The 18,514-nt window shown below is 40.3% G+C and overlaps 1 protein-coding gene across 5 annotated transcripts in view; it reads left to right on the top strand.

The window, feature by feature from the left end:
• APBA2 (amyloid beta precursor protein binding family A member 2) overlaps nucleotides 1-18,514 on the top strand; it is a 431,382-nt gene that overhangs the window by 123,189 nt on the left and 289,679 nt on the right. For all 5 annotated transcript variants that reach the window (XM_063449151.1, XM_063449150.1, XM_063449148.1 and 2 more), the window contains exon 2: nucleotides 8,934-9,035. The gene's annotated coding sequence lies outside the window, so the exon portion shown is untranslated. The remainder of the gene's footprint in view (nucleotides 1-8,933; nucleotides 9,036-18,514) is intronic.

The raw sequence follows: 18,514 nt of genomic DNA, 5'->3' as shown, positions 1-18,514 counted from the left end.
AGGGTTGCTGTGCATGTGTGAAGGTTGCTGTGGGTGTTTAAAGGGGCAATGCGTGTGTGAGGAGGCAATGCGTGTGTGAGGTAGCAGTACATGTGAAGGGTGGAATGTGTGGGAAGGGTGGAGTGTGTGTGTGAGGGGGCAGTGCGTGTGTGAGGGGGCAGTCTGTGTGTGTGGGGGGCAGTCTGTGTGTGTGGGGGCAGTCTGTGTGTGAGGGGGGCAGTCTGTGTGTGAGGGGGCAGTCTGTGTGTAAGGGGGCGGTCTCTGTGTGAGGTGTGCATTCTGTGTGTGAGGGGGCAGTATATGTGTGAGGGGGCAGTATATGTGTGAGAGGGCAGTCTGTTTGAAGGGGACAGTGTGTGTGAGGGGAGGCAGTGCATGTGTGAGGGGGCAGCCTGTTTGTGAGGGGGCAGTCTCTGTGTGAGGGATGCAGTCTGTGTGTGAGGGGGGCAGTATGTGTGTGAAGGGGGCAGTATGTGTGTGAGGGGGGCAGTCTGTTTGAGGGGGACAGTGTGTGTGAGGGGGGCAGTGTGTGTGTGAGGAGGCAGTGCATGTGTGAGGGGGCAATCTATGTGTGGGGGGTTGTCTGTGTGTGAGGGGTGCAGTCTATGTGTGAGGGGTGCAGTCTGTTTTAGGGGGCAGTCTGTGTGTGTATGAGGGGGGCAGTCTATGTGTGAGGGGGGCAGTCTGTTTTAGGGGGCAGTCTGTGTGTGTGTGAGGGGGCAGTATATATGTGTGAGGGGGTAGCCTGTGTGAGAGGACAGTGTGTGTGTGTGTGCGTGTGAGGGGTGTAGTGTGTGTTTGTGTGCATAGGGTCTATGCTGTGTGTAGGTGGGTGAGGTATGAACATCTATCTTAATGTCTCCCCCTCCCTTCTTCTTACCTTTTACCAGGAAAAGGGGACATAATGCTGCAAGCACTGGTGGTCCAGTGGGGGCATGTTTACTTTAGCCTTCAGCACAGCACTGTTTTGGAGCATTGCCGCGGCAATGCTCCGACCAGCCTGCTCGCTGGAGGAACACAGAGCCTCCCAGGTCCTTCCCTCCTTCTGCTGGAACTAAGTGCAAGCGGGCCAGTAAGGAAGATCTTTGATCTCCTCACCGGCCCGAGTGGGCTTACAGCAAGGCTGACTCTGCATGGGCCGGCAGGGGAGATGAAAGGATCTCCCCTACCGACCTTGGTCCACCGCCTTCGAGGCCCACTCTGTGTTTTTTGCAGATCCCACCACCGCCCACCTGAAATCCCAAACCGCCTACAAGGAAGCAGTAGGGACCAGGTTGACTACCTATGATGTAGTGAGTGCTTCATCTTCCTATAATACATTTTGTTCATATTATGTCCATGCTAGACATTATTCTAAATGCTCTATGGTTCTTTGAAAACATGTAGAGTTATGATCTGTACACAGGGAATCATGGGACCTACCTATTTTGCATTAAATCCCTGTATATGATAAAAATAAAAAAGTAACATTGTACTTGTAGAACAAAAATAACAAACAATTAATGATATATATGTGAAATATCACAAATATTACCTAATGTTTAGTTGCTAATATGTGCAATTAATTCAGAAATGGCAGCTTTTCTTTAACACTAAACATCTGCTTTTTAGTACATTCTCAGAAATCTAAAGTATTGTCTGTAAAATACTAGGAGTATTGCTATTCTCTGTTAATAATCATGAACAAAAAAAACAACTAAGTCTTCAGGAAATACTATTCAACCAACCTACTTTTCTATTCCTACCTTTTGTGTCACTCTACCCCACTCCCTCTAGGATGTAAGCTCAATGAGCAGGGCCCTCAACCCCTCTGTTCCTGTGTGTCCATCTCGTCTGGTTACAATTCTATGTTTGTTAGTCCTCCATTGTACAGAGCTGCAGAATTTGTTGGCACTAGATACATAAACAAAAACAATACCACAAAACTGACAGGTATCATACATTTGCCATGAAAGATTATACATTTTAATTTCAAGGACATTTTTCTGATAGGGAGTTCAGGAGAATTTCCCAACCAACCCATTTTCCTCTTCAACCATCACAACAGAGCTGTAGAGAACTGTGCTGCCTCCTACATGGGTGTCTGTTAATTCATTTGCAGCATACAATGTTTTATGTGACTGCAAGAGTGTATTGCCACAGAATCACAAGGATTTACACTGCACGCAATAATTGAATTACTATGGGCACTATATGCAGGAAGCACCTCAGGCCTATATAGCTTCTATATAATGTGTTCTTCACCATGGGGGAATGGAGGTAATATAGCCAGGCGTATAACCTGGTGGTCCCAATAGATTACCAGTGAATGGTAGGTGCAGGAAGGAATATGGTTGCAGCAATGCCAGGCTGAAAAAAATTGTACTAAAATTGTGTTCCCAGTCTTTTCCGACTCCGTTAATAACCTTTTCAATGTCATGCATATGTTTGTACAATAAGATGTTGCGGATTATATCAATGCTCCGCTGTAACGTCTCTTTAATGAGGCTAATGCACATAACTGGGCTGTTCTCACCCACTGTTAGTATAATGTGCATCTGTGACATCTCATTAATGAGACTAATGCTCACATGCAAAGTGTTTACTTGCAGAACAAATATTCTGAATAATCAATGATTTCACCTACAGGGGCTGAAAGAACATAGGGGGGCTGGAAGATACAGTAGCAGAAGGAAACTCGAGATGGTTCAAAGAGCAAAGTGGGTGAAGAAGAGAGCCACAGGCAGGCTAAGAGACACAGGATAACCTAAAAGTCATGGAGTAAAAATGTAGGGATTCATAGGAAGGTTGTGAAATATAATTAGGAGCGTAGGAACTCAGGATGAAAGAAATGACTTGGGAGCTGTAAGAGAACAAATACTTTTTAGTAACCTGGCACATACACCGGTTTACAACTTTAGTAAGTTTTATGTATACTGTGATCCACATCTTACTTATGCACTCATTGTATTATTCCATAAAATGAATACCAGAAATTAAAGGAACAGACTCACTTATTGCTAAAACCACTTATCAATGACACACTTTAAAAATGATCACAATTAAGCGAACATAACATTTATATCTATCTGAACGTACATACGAGTTAATAAGGTCCACCTTGTATTTCTAAAAAACAAACAAAAAAAACTGTTGTTTCCAAACTATATGAAGATTTAAAAAAAAGGAACAATACAGAGTTATAGTGTCACAAATGAATTATTTGAAAAAGACACAATTTGTAGAACAATGTGATCTGGCTGCCACATGTTACCATGCAACAGCATGATACAGTCTCCACTGGTATAGACTTCAAGGCAAATCCCTCATTTTGCATTCACTTTATTATATGAACTCTCATCTTCTTTAAAGAGCCAATAGGAAGATGCTTGTTTTTGTTTTTCTTCTCTTCATCATAGTAAAGTAATTCATTAAAAACTTTTTTTTAATTATTGTAATTCTAAAAACACTTTTTTTAAAATAAATAATCTGAGTTGAATGCCATTTATTTTAGTCACTGGATTACTGATGTGTTATCTTACGTTTGCTATTTACTATAAAGTGATATCTATAAAATGCTTTCTGCTAGTCATTTACAAACATTAACATAATGTGGATTAATAGCACTTCTCCTAATGCATTTTCCTCCGTTACCAGCTCTAAATGAAGGTGCAGTTTCAGCACAATATAAGAATGCATTTAAATGATTTGAATGTAGAATTCTCTGTGGCACAATGCAGGTTAACTACCTCTGTGCAAAAAAACATCATTTCAGTTGCTTATAATGATTAGATGTTTGAAGGGTAGTCTATCTCCATGGCAACAAAGAGTGCTTTGGTTATTGACTGAGCAAGTGACATGATAATTCTGTTTGCTACTTCAAAGAGTGTGATCTTTGCAGGACCTATGCAAATAGACATTCTCATCTTTAAATGCGTTTATAATCATATTCCAATTTGCCATACATTATTCCTTTCTGCGAGAAGCGCAATGCGTTTTTATAAAACATTAACTTGATTACTGTGAATGGGTAGTGTTTTGCAAAGTTACATATTGACAACAGCATGTGGTCTAAACTGAGTGAGAAAGCACTAGACCTACACTCTTCTAATAGAGAATGATCCATCTCCAATATGGACAGGAGAAGGTTGTCAAAGTCACAACTTTAAAGAGACACTCCATTACCACCGTAACTTAGAATTATTATCGTGCAGTAGAAATGCACCCTTATCTTTTAAATCAAACAGACCCCTTAGTGCCCTAATGCCATTCTAGGGAAATATGACTTCCTGATTTTTAGGACAAGATCTTGTATGCTGTGAGCAAAAACTGTTTACTGAGGTACAGCTGTGTACTGATTGGCTCACAGCACTGTGGCATGGGTAGTTCGGCCACTCTGAACCAGAACAAGCCATTTTGGCATCATCAAATAAATGTAGGGCCAGCATTAATTATTCAGCATTCATAGGGCTGTATAAATTCAGCATGGCCGAACCATCTCATACAATGTTTTTTTAAGATGCTCAATACATGCTGTGATAGTGTAGGTACTGAACGCATAGCTTAATTGTTCCATAACCACTATTATTAGCTTTGGTGTTTTGTAGTTTGGAGAGTCACCTAAAATGGATTTATGCTTAGGGTTTATGTCTGATTAGTTGCATTTTGTTTTTATCTCAAACCATATGCATTCTAAGTGTCATTACTAGATACAGTAACCATGTCACCACCCCATTGAAACCAGTTTCACTTCCAAAAATCTCTAGCTATTGTATTTTCTTTACTCATTAATTATTTACACGAACTTAGTGTTAATGAATAAGTATAGCTGTGTGCGAAATCTCAAACTATGTGGTCACTATCCCTTTTATTCCAGATTGTAAGCACTAATATCTTACACCTTGTGGCCACCTTGCACCCATGAGCCTCTTAAGCAGTGAGAGTCAATATCATACTTTCCTGGGTTAAAATATACATTTTCCAATTGCTAATGGTACTGCTGGGTAGCTATCTGTAACACAATGTTCAGGTTAAATCAGTGCAAAATAAGAGATATTTCAGCATTCTTCTATGTTAACTAAAACAAATTTCAACAAAATCAAGACACATAAATTACCAATATTTTTACAAAACAAATTATTTTTTTTTTTAAAGAAATACAAAAGTTGGAGACTCTGAGTGTGGCTAGAAAGTGGCTCTTTCAATGCAGGGAATACTGAGGATCCCATGGGAGCAATGCTCTTGTCTCCACAATACTGCTCCACCTCTTTGCTGAGATCATCAATATTGATGATCTCAACCAATCCAATGTCTCCCCATTAAAATGATTTGATTGAATACCCGAGTATAACTAGATTAGGGTGGAGGCACCTCTTGTGGCTGTCACGAAGACAGCTATTAGAGGCATGTTAAACTTGCAATATAAGCATTGCCTTAACTACTAATACATGAAGGGGTCTGGGTGCCCATAGAGTCTCTTAAATCCTATCACAAACAATATACATTATGGTTTTACATAACTCTATGATACATTTTTATGCTTCGCGTATTCTAAAACATGCAATACTTAATAATGTAATGTACCATATTTTAATGCTTTGTTGAAAACAAATGAAATTAGGAAATTACTAAGGTTGATTTAATTCTGTATGAATAATATAAACAGAGATCGGTCCCTGTACTTCACTCATAATTTAAGCTGGGCCTGTTAGCTACACAGCTTTTAGCATAATTACCTTTGTTTATTCAAATTACTTTAGCTTGTCCTGTTTGCTTTTCAGTCAATGTTATTTTTTCACAGATATTTAGTTTAATACGATTTTTGGAATCAGAGAGAAAGAGTTCAATGACATTTGGGACAAAATATGCATTATTATATATTTTACCTTCTAAATCTACAATTATTACTCAGTGTGCACCAAAGAGAGGAGTTACATATTAGTGATCAGTAAATATGCTGTCTGTCTGTCCGTCTGTATGTCCATCTCATACCTTCCAAGTGCCCCTATTTAGTAGAAGCATTCTCTATTTTGGACCTAAATCTCTCTATCCCTCTTTCCTATGCTAATTTCCCTGTTTCCCCCTTTTCTAGGAGCTCCCTATTATTGGTGTGTCTGAGTGTGCAACAGAGCTCCACAGCAATAATATTCACCATAATGTGTCTTTAAACTACAATACATGTCTATTTAAGATACATAAATTACAGTCTGTGTAAATAAGACACATTCTTCTTGTTCTAAATAACATTTTAGTTGCATAAATTGTTATTAGTAATTTAACTAATATTTTTTTCAGAACAATCCACCCCTGACCTCACCCTTAAAATGAAAGTGTCCCTCTTTGCCCATTTGGAATGTTGGGATATGCTATCTATCTATTATTTATTTTTACTTGTTTGCAGTTATATCATCCACATTTCCATCTCTAGTAGCACACAATAAAGTAACCTAATTTTATCTAAATGTATAGTTTGTCTGTTGTTAATTGTTACAGATTTGACTTTGCATTTCAATGTGTAAGGAGTATTTTATTTATTTATTTATTTATTGGAAATAGTCCTGGTAATGTAAAACATACAGCGATCAGCCACAATATTAAAACCATTGACTGGTATCTTTTCAATATGATAGCCACTTAAAATTTGATGAGAAATTGTCTCCTTGGCTAGATAATCTGATATAACTGCACACCTTGGCGTTCTCTGTTATGAATATCCTTCTATATAAAGATCACTCTGGTTCCTCCCTGTGGTACTGTATTCAGGAAAGTTATGAAGTAACTTAATTACCGTATTTATTCGAGTATAACGCGCACACGTGTATAACGCGCACCCCTAATTTCCGATTAAAAATCGGTATAAAATTTTATACCGATTTTTAATCTAAAAGTAGGGTGCTTGTTATACTCGAATAAATATTCGAGTGGGTGCTCGATAATACCGACCGCCGGGCTCATTACAAGCCCGGCGGTCCTGGGGGGGGTGGGCAGAAAGCGTTTACTCACCTCCGTGCAGCTCCTCCAGCTTCCCAGTGTAAATCTCGCGAGACCCGCGGCCAGCTCTGACGACGTCAGAGCGTCAGAGCTGGCCGCGGGTCTCGCGAGATTTACACTGGGAAGCTGGAGGAGCTGCACGGAGGTGAGTAAACGCTTGCTGCCCGCCCCCCCAGGACCGCCGGGCTTGTAATGAGCCCGGCGGTCCTGGGAGGTATATTTATTCGAGTATAACGCGCACCCCTAATTTTAAATTAAAAATCGGTTAAAAAAATGCGCGTTATACTCGAATAAATACGGTATTAGAGTTTAGGCCCGCCTAATCCGCTCAGTCCTTTTAAATTGTGATATTTGTGTTTTTGTGTGTGAAGTCTACTCAACAGTTCACATATCCTTCTATTGCAAATCAAAGTCTATATGTCTAATTCTGAACTGTTCTTGTCTGTGATGTTATATATGTAAAATTTGAAAAAAAGAATAATAATAAAAAAATAAAAAAAATAAAACCATTGACAGGTAAAGTGAATAAGATACAGTGAGTGACACCTGTCAAGTGGTGGGATATGTTAGGCACCAAGTGAACAGTCAGTTATTGCATCTCATGTATTGAAAGTCGGAAAAATGGGCAACCGAGAAAATCTGAGTGACTTTGACATGGGTTCAATAGTGACGACTAGACGATAGGGTCAGAGCATCTCCAAAGCGACAAGTCTTGTGGGTGTTCTCATTATGCAGTGGTTAGAACCTATCAAAGTGGTGCAAGGAAGGACAACCAATGAACCGGAGTAAGGGTTATGATACATGAGGGGAGTGAAGGCTAGACTGTCTGGCCCAATTACACAGAAGAGCTACTGTAGCCCACATTGCTAAAAAAATGCAATGCTGGCCTTGATGGGTTTGGGTTCTGGCATTAATGTGGATGTTACTTTGACACGTACCACCTACCTAGAGATTGTTGCAGAGCAAGTACATCCCTTCATGGCAAAAGTGTTCCCTGCTGGCAGTAACCTTTTTCCGCAGGATAATGCACCCTGCCACACTGCAAAAAGTGTTCAGGAATGGTTTGAGGAACATGACAAAGAGTTCAAGGTTTTTTGCCCTGGCCTCCAAATTCCCCGGATCTCGATCTGTTTGAGCATATGTGGAATGTGCTGAAACAACAAATCCGATCCATGCAGGCACCACCTCGCAACTTGCAGGACTTAACCCCTTAAGGACACATGACATGTGTGACATGTCATGATTCCCTTTTATTCCAGAAGTTTGGTCCTTAAGGGGTTAAAGGATCTGCTGCTAATGTTTTAGCAGATACCACAGGACACATTAAGATGTCTTATGGAGTCCATGCCTCGACGGACCAGATCTCTTTTGGCACCATGGGGGGACCTACAGGATATTAGGCAGGTAGTTTTAATGTAGTGACTGCTCAGTGTATATGAAAGTAAGCAAATAAAATGTGTAAGGATGTGTAAGGTACAGGTTATTCTGCATGTAGACAGTCATGTTACATTTCTGGGGCCCATTGGTTCCCTCGTCCTCAGAGAATGCCAAGAACAAAAAGAATTAGCAATAGGTGCCATGTTTTTGTTATGTAATAATATAGGACTAAATATGGTCAGAAATCTAAAAATCTAAAAATAAAAATAATCAGACAATTTATCTCCATAAGGTTTTGATAGAGAGTGGAACCTTGGCCAACAGATGAACATTTATACATTTCATCCATAGAATCCATTTGTATCTTATATTCCCTTTGCCATGAGAAGGGATACCAATCCTTAAGATTTCTTAAGATAATTAACTGCTTCTATCTTCCTAATTACGAAGTATCCCATTCTTTGCAATTCCTTGTTAATGAAAATCTCTCCGTTTTATGCATGATGTATTATTGTTAACAATGTTGTTGCTAGCATTCAGATGATTGAATTCTGATCATCAGTTGTTCCCCTGTGCTTTCTTTACAGACTTTGCCTAAATGCTTCTAGCCTATAAGCCTTGATTGTGATAACAGCTTTGTCCGCTGCATGGGAAGAAATCCCACTAGCCTCAGCCAGCTGTCTACTCAGGTATTTTGACCCTCCTTCTTTTGCTTAAATTAAATTTTTTAATGTTGCACTTTTAATATACTATATCTCTAATATTTACTTGTTCCAGTTATGACTAAATCCCAGAGCTGCACAGTAATACAAGTTATAATAAGGATCAGTGTGTATGAGTGTACTCACATCAAAATGTGTATTAGTATATCCCAGAGCTTCCCATCAATAATACCGCAGTGTGTTTGAGTGTATTACAGAACTCTCCATCAATAATACCCATCGTAATCTGCAGTGTTTGTGAGTGTATATCTGAGTTTCCAATCAATATTATTGACAGCAATCTGCAGTGTTTATAAGTTTATCCCAGAGCTCCCCATCAATTATTTTCTCAGAAATCTGCAATGTGTATGAGTGTGTCACAGAGCTTTCTGTCAATGTTATTTGCCATAATCTACAGTGTGTATGAGTGTATCCCAGAACTTCGCACCAATAATACAGTAATCTGTGTGTATGAGTGTATCCCAGAACCTCCCACTAACAATACAGCAATCTACAGTATGTGTGAGTATATCACAGAGCTCCGTATCAATAGTAATGGCAGTAATCCTCAGTATGTACAAGTTCATACCAGAGCTTCTCACTAAAAATACTTTCGGCAATCTGCGGTGTGTATGAGTGTATAACAGAGCTTCCCATCAATAATTCTCAAATTAGTCTGCAGTGCGTATGAGTGTATCCCAGAGCTTTCTGTCAATAATACTCACAGCAATCTGCAGTGTGTGTAAGTGTATCGCAAAGCTTCCCATCAATAATACTTAGAGCAATCTGCAGCGTATGGCAGTGTCACAGAGCTGTACAGCAATAAACATTCTTATTAGCAAGTTTCTAATCAATAATATATGTGTATATATGTGTTTGTTTTTTTAGAATTAGTTTGTATAAATGAAATACTTTGATCGTAGTCTAGTCACCAGTTTGCTTTGAGAACTTTTGGAATATTAGACCTATCTATCTTTAAATGGTACAGTTATGTTTCAGTGCATATGCACATAAACTCAAGTGTGATCATCCTTGAAATGACACCTGGGATAGAACATTTTTTAAAATAAATTAAATAGAAATAGTCTGCAATATATCGAATACTGAATCATATTAGGGAAAATAATCATTTTGTCAGAGATGATAAAAAAAATAATATTACTGCACACTGGATGTCAAAATGCCATACAACGTTGAATAAATTAAGAATTAAAGGCACTCTCCAAACCTCTAAAGCACTTTAGATTGCTGAAATGCTTCATGTGTGTAGAGTGTGTCCAAAAAGTGCATATTTCAATAGAAATTGACACTTTTATAAATTAGCCTGGTTACACCCCCTGGCTTTCAAGCAAACAACAGTTCCAGTTACTTCCTGGTTTGGTTAGCTTAGTGGAGCTAAACGTAAGATGCAGCAAATGCCCAGAACACCTGCCTTGCAAAGACTTCTCATTGAGCTGCACTGGGAAGTCTGTGATTGGACAGCCACAGAAAAGCGGGGTTTTTAGATATATCCTCAATGAATAAATACATTATTAAATGCATGCATGCTTTCATTGTTGGTATATCTACTAAACAGGGATTTTTGTTTTTATTTATTTTTTATCTGAGCAGTAAAGCGTCCATTTAAATGTTCTGCTCCGGAGCTCTATCTGACCGACACATTGCCCTGTGCAAACTCTATACAGTATTGTCTGTTATATCACATTAGCAAAGTACAATGTCCCACATTATCCTCTCCTTTGGATAATTGAGCAGGTCACTCAAATCAATAAGAAGAGTGATTAGAGCATAAATTATGTATAAATATCCCTTTCATCTGGAGTTAAGTGGACCCTCTTATAAGATAATGCTACAACAGCAGTAGCAGCAACAGAACATTTTATCTTCATAGACGGACGCTCATCCTCTGTAGGAAATATAGATTTAAGAATCGCCTCTGTTTTTTTTTTTTAGCTTTAGACGTATACTGTATTTATTTGAATCCTGCACAAAAGACTGTAACCTGTTGGTAGATAGCTTTCAAGACCCATTCCCCAAGCCATACATTAAGTGACAGCTATTAAAGCGCTTACTAGTGTGAAGAGTGCAGCGTGGGTAAGTATCAATCATACTTTCCTTCACAGTAATTGAGTTTGTGGGTAACGTCAGTGTTCCTCGATGCTCCAGGCAAGCCCCTGCACACACAGACATCAGTATAGAATGTGACAAAGCTCAGGCTTTCTTCCCATAGTATGCGTTTGTGCGTCTTTATGTAGCCTCACACATGGAACTTAGGGGTTAAATTCCTTTGTATTGCACTTAAAAAAATAAAAAAAATCTATCAATTATTAAATGAATGGCTTACTTGGTTTTGGATTGTGCAAAATAAATATCAATATGTGATTCAAATGCTAAAGGTGGATTTGAAAAAAAATGAAATATATATAAATATAAATTATATGCATATCTTTGTTACTGGGTTGTGCAATATTTACAAAAGTGACAGTTCCTGTGTTACGTTAAAGGCTTTTTATTTCTTGTAAATTCAATAAGCTTAAATCTTAATGCTGAAGAGTTGTGTATGATAAATATACAGTTAAAATACTAGAGGCTAATGCTAATGGTTATATTTTTGAATATTAAAGCATCTATGTTTGAGTGCATACACTATGTAGTTCATTTGAGGAACACAGGTTCAGAAAAATAGTCTAAGTGTTCAATCTCCTTCTATTCTATCATCAAACTAGCAACGTAAACGTATGAACAGGTTCACACCAAATGTAAGGTGTGTATTAATTAATCAGTGATTTGTAAACTTGAAGCTTGTGATAATTTGCTGAATGAGCACAGAGTAGTAACTATTATTAAAATAACACTATTATGCTGCTTTCTGGTTGTTGTGCTTGATATTGGGTAACACAATCATCAAGAAATGTCCAGTCATCAACTGGTATGGTCTATCTCTGCCCCTTTATCTGTGTGCAAACTTTAAATCTAACAGCTTAGTTGCCATGACTGTTACTGGCAACAGTCATGGCCACCCATTCCTTATGTATGTGGGAGAATCCAGTCTTTTGTTCAGCTAATGTAGCCCCATGGAGAAAGCACAGCTTAGCAGCAGAAGAAGGCACTGACAGGGATTGGAGGTGGGCTTAGGTGGAGCCTGATGGTGATTTGGAGAGTATGACCATTTTAGAAAGCTCATTACTAATTGACTTACCAGGTAGAGTTGGTTTTGTTTTCCCGTTTGGTCATAGTGGCGGGCTAGCATAAGGAAGGTTAAGAGGGTAACGGGCCTGCATAGGTAAGAAAAGAGCATTAGTAGATGGTTGGTTATTACAGTTGGTTATCTGTTGTTAATATGTTGGTGGGTTTTGAAAGCGGGGATGTAGTTATACCCCTACCAGGATTGTGTGGAAAATGTTGGTACTTGTTCATGTTGTATTAAAGTGATTGTTTTACTATGTTATGTCATGGGTCATTGCCTTAAGATTTGATATGGAGGGAAGCGTTAATATTGGATGGCTAGAGGTTGGGATGGCTGGGGGTTGGGGTGGGCAATGACTTTACAAGTTTGTTTAATATATATATATATATATGTTATTATTATTACTATTAAAAGCTGTCGACATATTGACCTATACCTAAGGGTGTCGGCATCTTACTGTGGGGGGGGGGGGGGGAGGGTATGGTATAAGGTTAAGGAAGGTATCTTCACCTGCCCATATGGCGACAATGCACCTGTCATGAATATTCTAAGCTAAAGCATTCATTTCTTTTTGTGACTTGTACAAATGGACATGCATACATAGAAACACACTAGTACTCTCTGTAGACAACAACAGTGACTCTGCCCACTGTGTAGCCTGTACTTTTGGCACCAGTTGCCTGTGAGCCAGCAAAGTTCTTCCCAGCTCTCAGTGATAGATGCTCAATCATGGCTTTCCTTCCTGAGGGACCCATAAAAATGAGGGGCCCTGGACTGGTGACCGACTTGACAATAGGCCTCTGAAGTCTGCTAAGAGATTTACTCAATGTGGAGGAAAATTACTATAATAATTACTATTATTATGGTACCAGGAGGACCCTGGCATGGCTTACTTTTACGGGGGTAATCAGTTCACAAAGTGTTTAACCCCAGAGTCTTGAATCTAGAGACAGCTGTCGCTCTAAGACAATCCACAGCTCCCCATTCACAAAACAGCTTGAGAAACATATAGATTTTTCTGCTTAGGCTAGTAGCTAACTAGATGGGCATCCTTCCACATCTTCAGCACTCCACATATTGTGCAGTACATCTCTCATAATGCTCGTTCAGCCATAACGGTGGCAAAACATCAAAGGAGTTGTACACCATCTGGAGTACCTGTGGCTGACATGGGCTTTCAGTTCCAAGAATCTTAGAGAAGTGGAAGGGCAGGGGTAGCCCTAAACCACCCTGGATTCAAGACTTTGGGGTTAAACTATACATGAACGGTTTAACTCCTAAAGGTAAGCTGACGCCAGGAACATCCTGGCACCATAGCAACTTCATTCTGATGAAGTTGTTATGGTACTTGGAGTTTTTCTTTATCCCTTTCCTTTAGATGACATTGCAGAACAGACGGCGAGAAGAAGAAATAGACCTTGACTTAACATTTTTGGGAAACGTTTTCCAAATGTCTACAAAAACAAACTGTTGCAGCTAGAGAATTTAAAAAGTTTATCCAGAAATTAAAAATCATATGAAAAGCTTATCGAATAATAATAAATTGAAGCCATAGTGTGCACACGTGAATCACTAAGCATAAGTAAAAGTGCAGTGCTATAAAGGTTGTTTTTAATGGGAGGCAGCATTACAGTCATTTCGTCATGATTTCACTTAATTACTTAATAATCACCTTTATTTTCAACATTATTAACTCAGCTCTTCCTCCTTCGGGGGCAAATAATTAGTCACCCCACTAAACACTGTAATGATTGTACAAATTGGGCTTATTGCAGGAAATGAACATAATATATTCAAGGTCAATGCAAATGAACTGTCTAGTGACCGTTTTGTGAATCCGTTTACAGACACTGGATTATGCAAAAAGAAAAGAAAAACTTGCATGTTTAAAGTTTTCCATTTAAGGGATTGAACAAACCAATTGAGCTATCTGAACAAATGTGTTTTGAAATGACTCAGAATGTCTTTTTGGTTTTAGAAGCGACTCTGTCATCTACTGGTCCTCATTTGACCTATTTTAGATGTTGTTGATGCTTTATAAATAGAAATAATAATACAGTTATAGTAATGACAAACATGTCACAGTCCCCCACATTTGAGCTCTATATATGATGCTAGCAAACATTCTAAAGCTAAGTGTACTTCATGAGGATAATTTTAAATACATACATAAAACAATTAACCCAAGATGACCTCCAACACTGCTTGTAAGCTGCTTTGCAAGAGTGTTCCTTCCCCAAATTATTGTCAGTGTGATAAATTGTTGAAGGCTCTGTAGGCCATTTTAGGCATGAACACTCAAATCCTTTGTTGGCGGTAGATGTGAAAAACCTCACTACATTCTAAATTGCCGAAGAGGCCATTTTAATTTTAGGTTGTGTGGCTGGAGGGGTGGCCAGCGGGCAGGAAATGTTGGGAGATGTCGTGACTTACTGACGACCATTTATGTAACGGAAAATGTTGTAACCAAATAAGTTATAAGCAAATTATCTTATTTGCCATGGGTAACTTTTAAATATGTTTATTACAGTTTATTGACATGTTTACATGGGTTGATAAGCTCTTACATGTATATACACATTAAAACATTGGAGCTCCTGAAAAAGAGCATTAAGAACAATTAAAGTCACCCAGACCACTTCATCTCAGATAAGTGGTCTAGGGGCAGTGGGCTTGTCATTTTAACCCTTGCAATGTAAAACATTGCAGTTTTTACTTTGTTTACATTGCAAGGTTAAACACACCTCTAGAGGCGCTTCCTCTACAACGACCGATTACAACTTAGTCATGTGAGGTTGCAGGTCATATGAAAGCAATTCAATAACTTTGTTTGAGCAGCATTTGGATGTGCAACTAGGGCACTATATTGTCAGCAATACAGATTTGTATTTCTAATGTTATAGTGTTCCTTTAGGATAGCAAAAAGTGGCAATGCAATCTGGTTCAACATTGGGACTTCCCTTCCAAAAGGGGTGCAGTTGGGTGGTATTTTTGTTGATTTTTATATCTTTCGTGCCACCTTTACCAGCACAAAGTAGAGATTATGCGTATATCTGCCTGAAACTGTCTCTGTCATTGACGTATCTCTTGAATGACAGAGGCTTTTTAAAGAAACTGGAGATTTGATAGCATTTGTCAACGCTGTCACACTGGTCTTATCTGAAAGTTAATCATGAGGATAGACAGTGACAGCAGGTGACTGGAATTATGATAAATATTGGAAAAAAAATCTGCTTTGAGAAATCAAATACAATCTCTCATAGTACATCATGTATACATTGGATAATATGCCACATCTTCTTGCCTGAGGACTAAGGAGCTTTTTTTCCCCTGCACTTAATAAATAATAATTTTATTTGTCATTTCTTTATAGAAAAGTCGCCCATCTCCTGTATGTCACTGACATTATGTCACTGTGATGGATCACCCATTTAAGTCTTAATTGAAACTATTATGACCTTGGAGAAACATATTTTTTCTCTTGCTTTCAATTTCTCTTGTCTTTTCACTTTTGTTATAAAAAGAAAACCATTATGTCTTAAAGAGACACCCATGGCACCATAACAACTTTATCATATTGAAGTTGTCATAGTGCAAAGAGGACCCAGGTGTTCATGAGGGGGAAAATCGTTAACAAATGTTTGAACCCCAAAATCTTCAAGCCAATGCCCATTCGCTCTGCCCCTAACGTCTGCACAACATGCAAGGCTTCAGTCAGGAGGCCTTGGACCATGAGCTGCTGATAGGCCTAGAGGATCCGGGCCAGCAACAGTTTCTGTGAAATTCCTCCTGTTGTTGGGGCCTGTTTGTGATTTTGGCCTGGAGGTTGAGGCTATCCTGTCAGCCCTCAGTGCTGAGGCAGCTGTTGACGGTGGTCGGCAGCTCCACAAGCAATTAGTTCACTTATTACAGCCCCAGGTGGTCTCCTCTCCCCAAGATGTGGCTCCTCCAGTTTCACCCCCTGCGGCCCCCTCTCTGGGAAGCTGTGCCAGCGTGGGTCTGGGCCGAGTCAGCATCAGGTCCGCGCACCGGAGCCACGTGGCGTGCGGCCTGCAACCCCTCCTGCCTCCCCCGCTGACCTTAGTCGGGGTTTCATTTGTTGCCAGTGCATCCTGACTGCTATCACCTCCTTGGTTGTGTTTTCGATGGCCGGTATTACGTGGATATGTGCCTCCCTATTGGTTGTTCTATATCCTGTTTTTACTTTGAATGCTACAGCACGTTCCTGGGGTGGGTGGTGTGACAGGAATCTGGGATAGACTCGCAACTATTTTCTGTGTGTGGGCCAGGTGAATTCCCCAGCGTGTCAAATCCTGCTCAACACTGTGGGACAGATGTTTGGGCGCTCCGGGATTCCCCTTGCTCACAATAAGATGGTGGGGCCAGTGACGTGCCCTAGTTGCTTAGGCATCAAAATCGATTCTGTGGCAATGGAGATAAGGTAAAAGGGCTGCGGTTGCCCGTGGACTACGGGAAATCCAGTTATGCCAACTGCAGTCTCTTTTGGGGAAGTTGAACTTGCCCTGGGGTGGCAAAGCCTCGACATTTTATTCGGCTCACGCGACAGTTGCGGGATGTCCTGGAAGTCTGGGATTCCTTCCTGGCTGGTACAATGGGAGGACCTATTGGCAAGCATCCGAGGTGTCCAGTTCGGATCTTCACCTCCATACGGACCCGGCTGGTTCCATCGGTTTCAGGATGATCTTGGTGCGCCGACACTTGGCCGATGGAGTAGCATGCCTCAGGCCTGACTAGGAATCTGGCTTTCCTTGCGCTTTTTCCCACCATGGTGGCATTTGAGCTGTGGAAATTTCATGATCGGTGTGTCATTTTTCCCTGCGACAATCTGTGGGTAGTGTAGGCGATTAACCAGCTATCTGCATCCTGTCCTCTGGTGGTCCGCTTGCTTCGGCGCTTGGTGGTGCAATGCGGTCTGTCACTTCCTCCCAGCATCCTGCAGGGAGACAGCACGGGATGAAGCAGCAGCAGCGTGAGGGGGAGGAGCATGATGAGCTCCAGACCCCTCACTGGCACAGCAGCAGGACTCCAAGCCACCCACCTGGCACATTAGGTAAGCTAACAGGAGGGTGACTGGAGATATAAAAACAAATAACTTGTGTGTGTATTTGTGTGAGTGTGTGTATATGTGTGTATGTATGAGTTTCTGTAGGTGTGTGAGTGTGTGAGTGTGTGTGTGTGTCACGTTCACATATAGTCAGATGGAGCTCAACTGCAGATTTCAGACTGAATAGATGTGAATGTAATCTATTGAGAAAATAAAGAGATGACAGTTCACCAGAGAATTCACTTATACTGTGTCTTTAATATTTTGATTGGAGGAACATAGGTGCTGTATCTTTAAATACTTCAGAATTGGTGAGTGATTCTTAGATTGTCTTATACAATTGATTTGCAGCAATAATTCAATGAAGGAAGGTAGTTGATATTAACTTGCAGAGAATTGATTTAGATTAATTGGTAGAAAACATATCAGCTGAAGACTGAGGGGTTAATGAATAGGAATTACTCCTATAACGATAGGAGAACGTGCGAGCAGGCTAAAGCTTGAGTGCTCAGAAGTCAGAGGAAAAGTTCGTATATACAAGCGAGGTAACTTAGCTTCCAGAGGCTTTAAGTTGGTCCCAGAGTCCCCTCCGGGGAGGTTCTGTTGTAGAGAGGTCGAGAGGAGTCAAAGGGTTAGCCGTGATCGAGGGAAGGAGAAGGAGGTCAGTCGAGTACGAGTCCGGTTCGGTACACAGGAAAATTGTAGAGAGGAGTTGCAGCCGGTTTAAGTCCTCAGTACGCTTTTCATTAATCCAGCGTCTGTTGTCTGGCGCGGTCGCATTATGTAGCGCAGCGAGACCGCGTCAGAGAGGGGGAGTGGCAACAGTCCGTCAACCCGGAAGAGACAGGAATTACTGGTAACGGCCATGACAGTACCCCCCCTGTAAGGAGCACCCACCGGGTGCTATCCACGTGGTTTGGATCGATAACGTTTGTGGAACGCTGTAAGCAATTTGTCGGCATGAATCTCAGAGGAATCTTCCCATGAATCTTCATCAACTCCATAACCCTTCCATCTAATGAGGTACTGTAAAGAGCCACGATGGATCCTTGAATCAAGAATCTTTTGGACCTCGTATTCTTCACTACCATGTACCAAGATAGGATCAGGAGAAGTGATTACATCTCTTTGGAAAGGGTCAGGATGATGGGGCTTGAGCAAGGATACATGAAAGACCGGGTGGAGTTTAAAAGTAGGTGGAAGCTTCAATTTCAC

This window comes from Pelobates fuscus, chromosome 3, assembly GCF_036172605.1.
Source record: "Pelobates fuscus isolate aPelFus1 chromosome 3, aPelFus1.pri, whole genome shotgun sequence".
NCBI lineage: Eukaryota > Metazoa > Chordata > Amphibia > Anura > Pelobatidae > Pelobates > Pelobates fuscus.
Note: the sequence above shows the minus strand (reverse complement) of the source record. Positions and strands in the feature narration are given on the sequence as shown.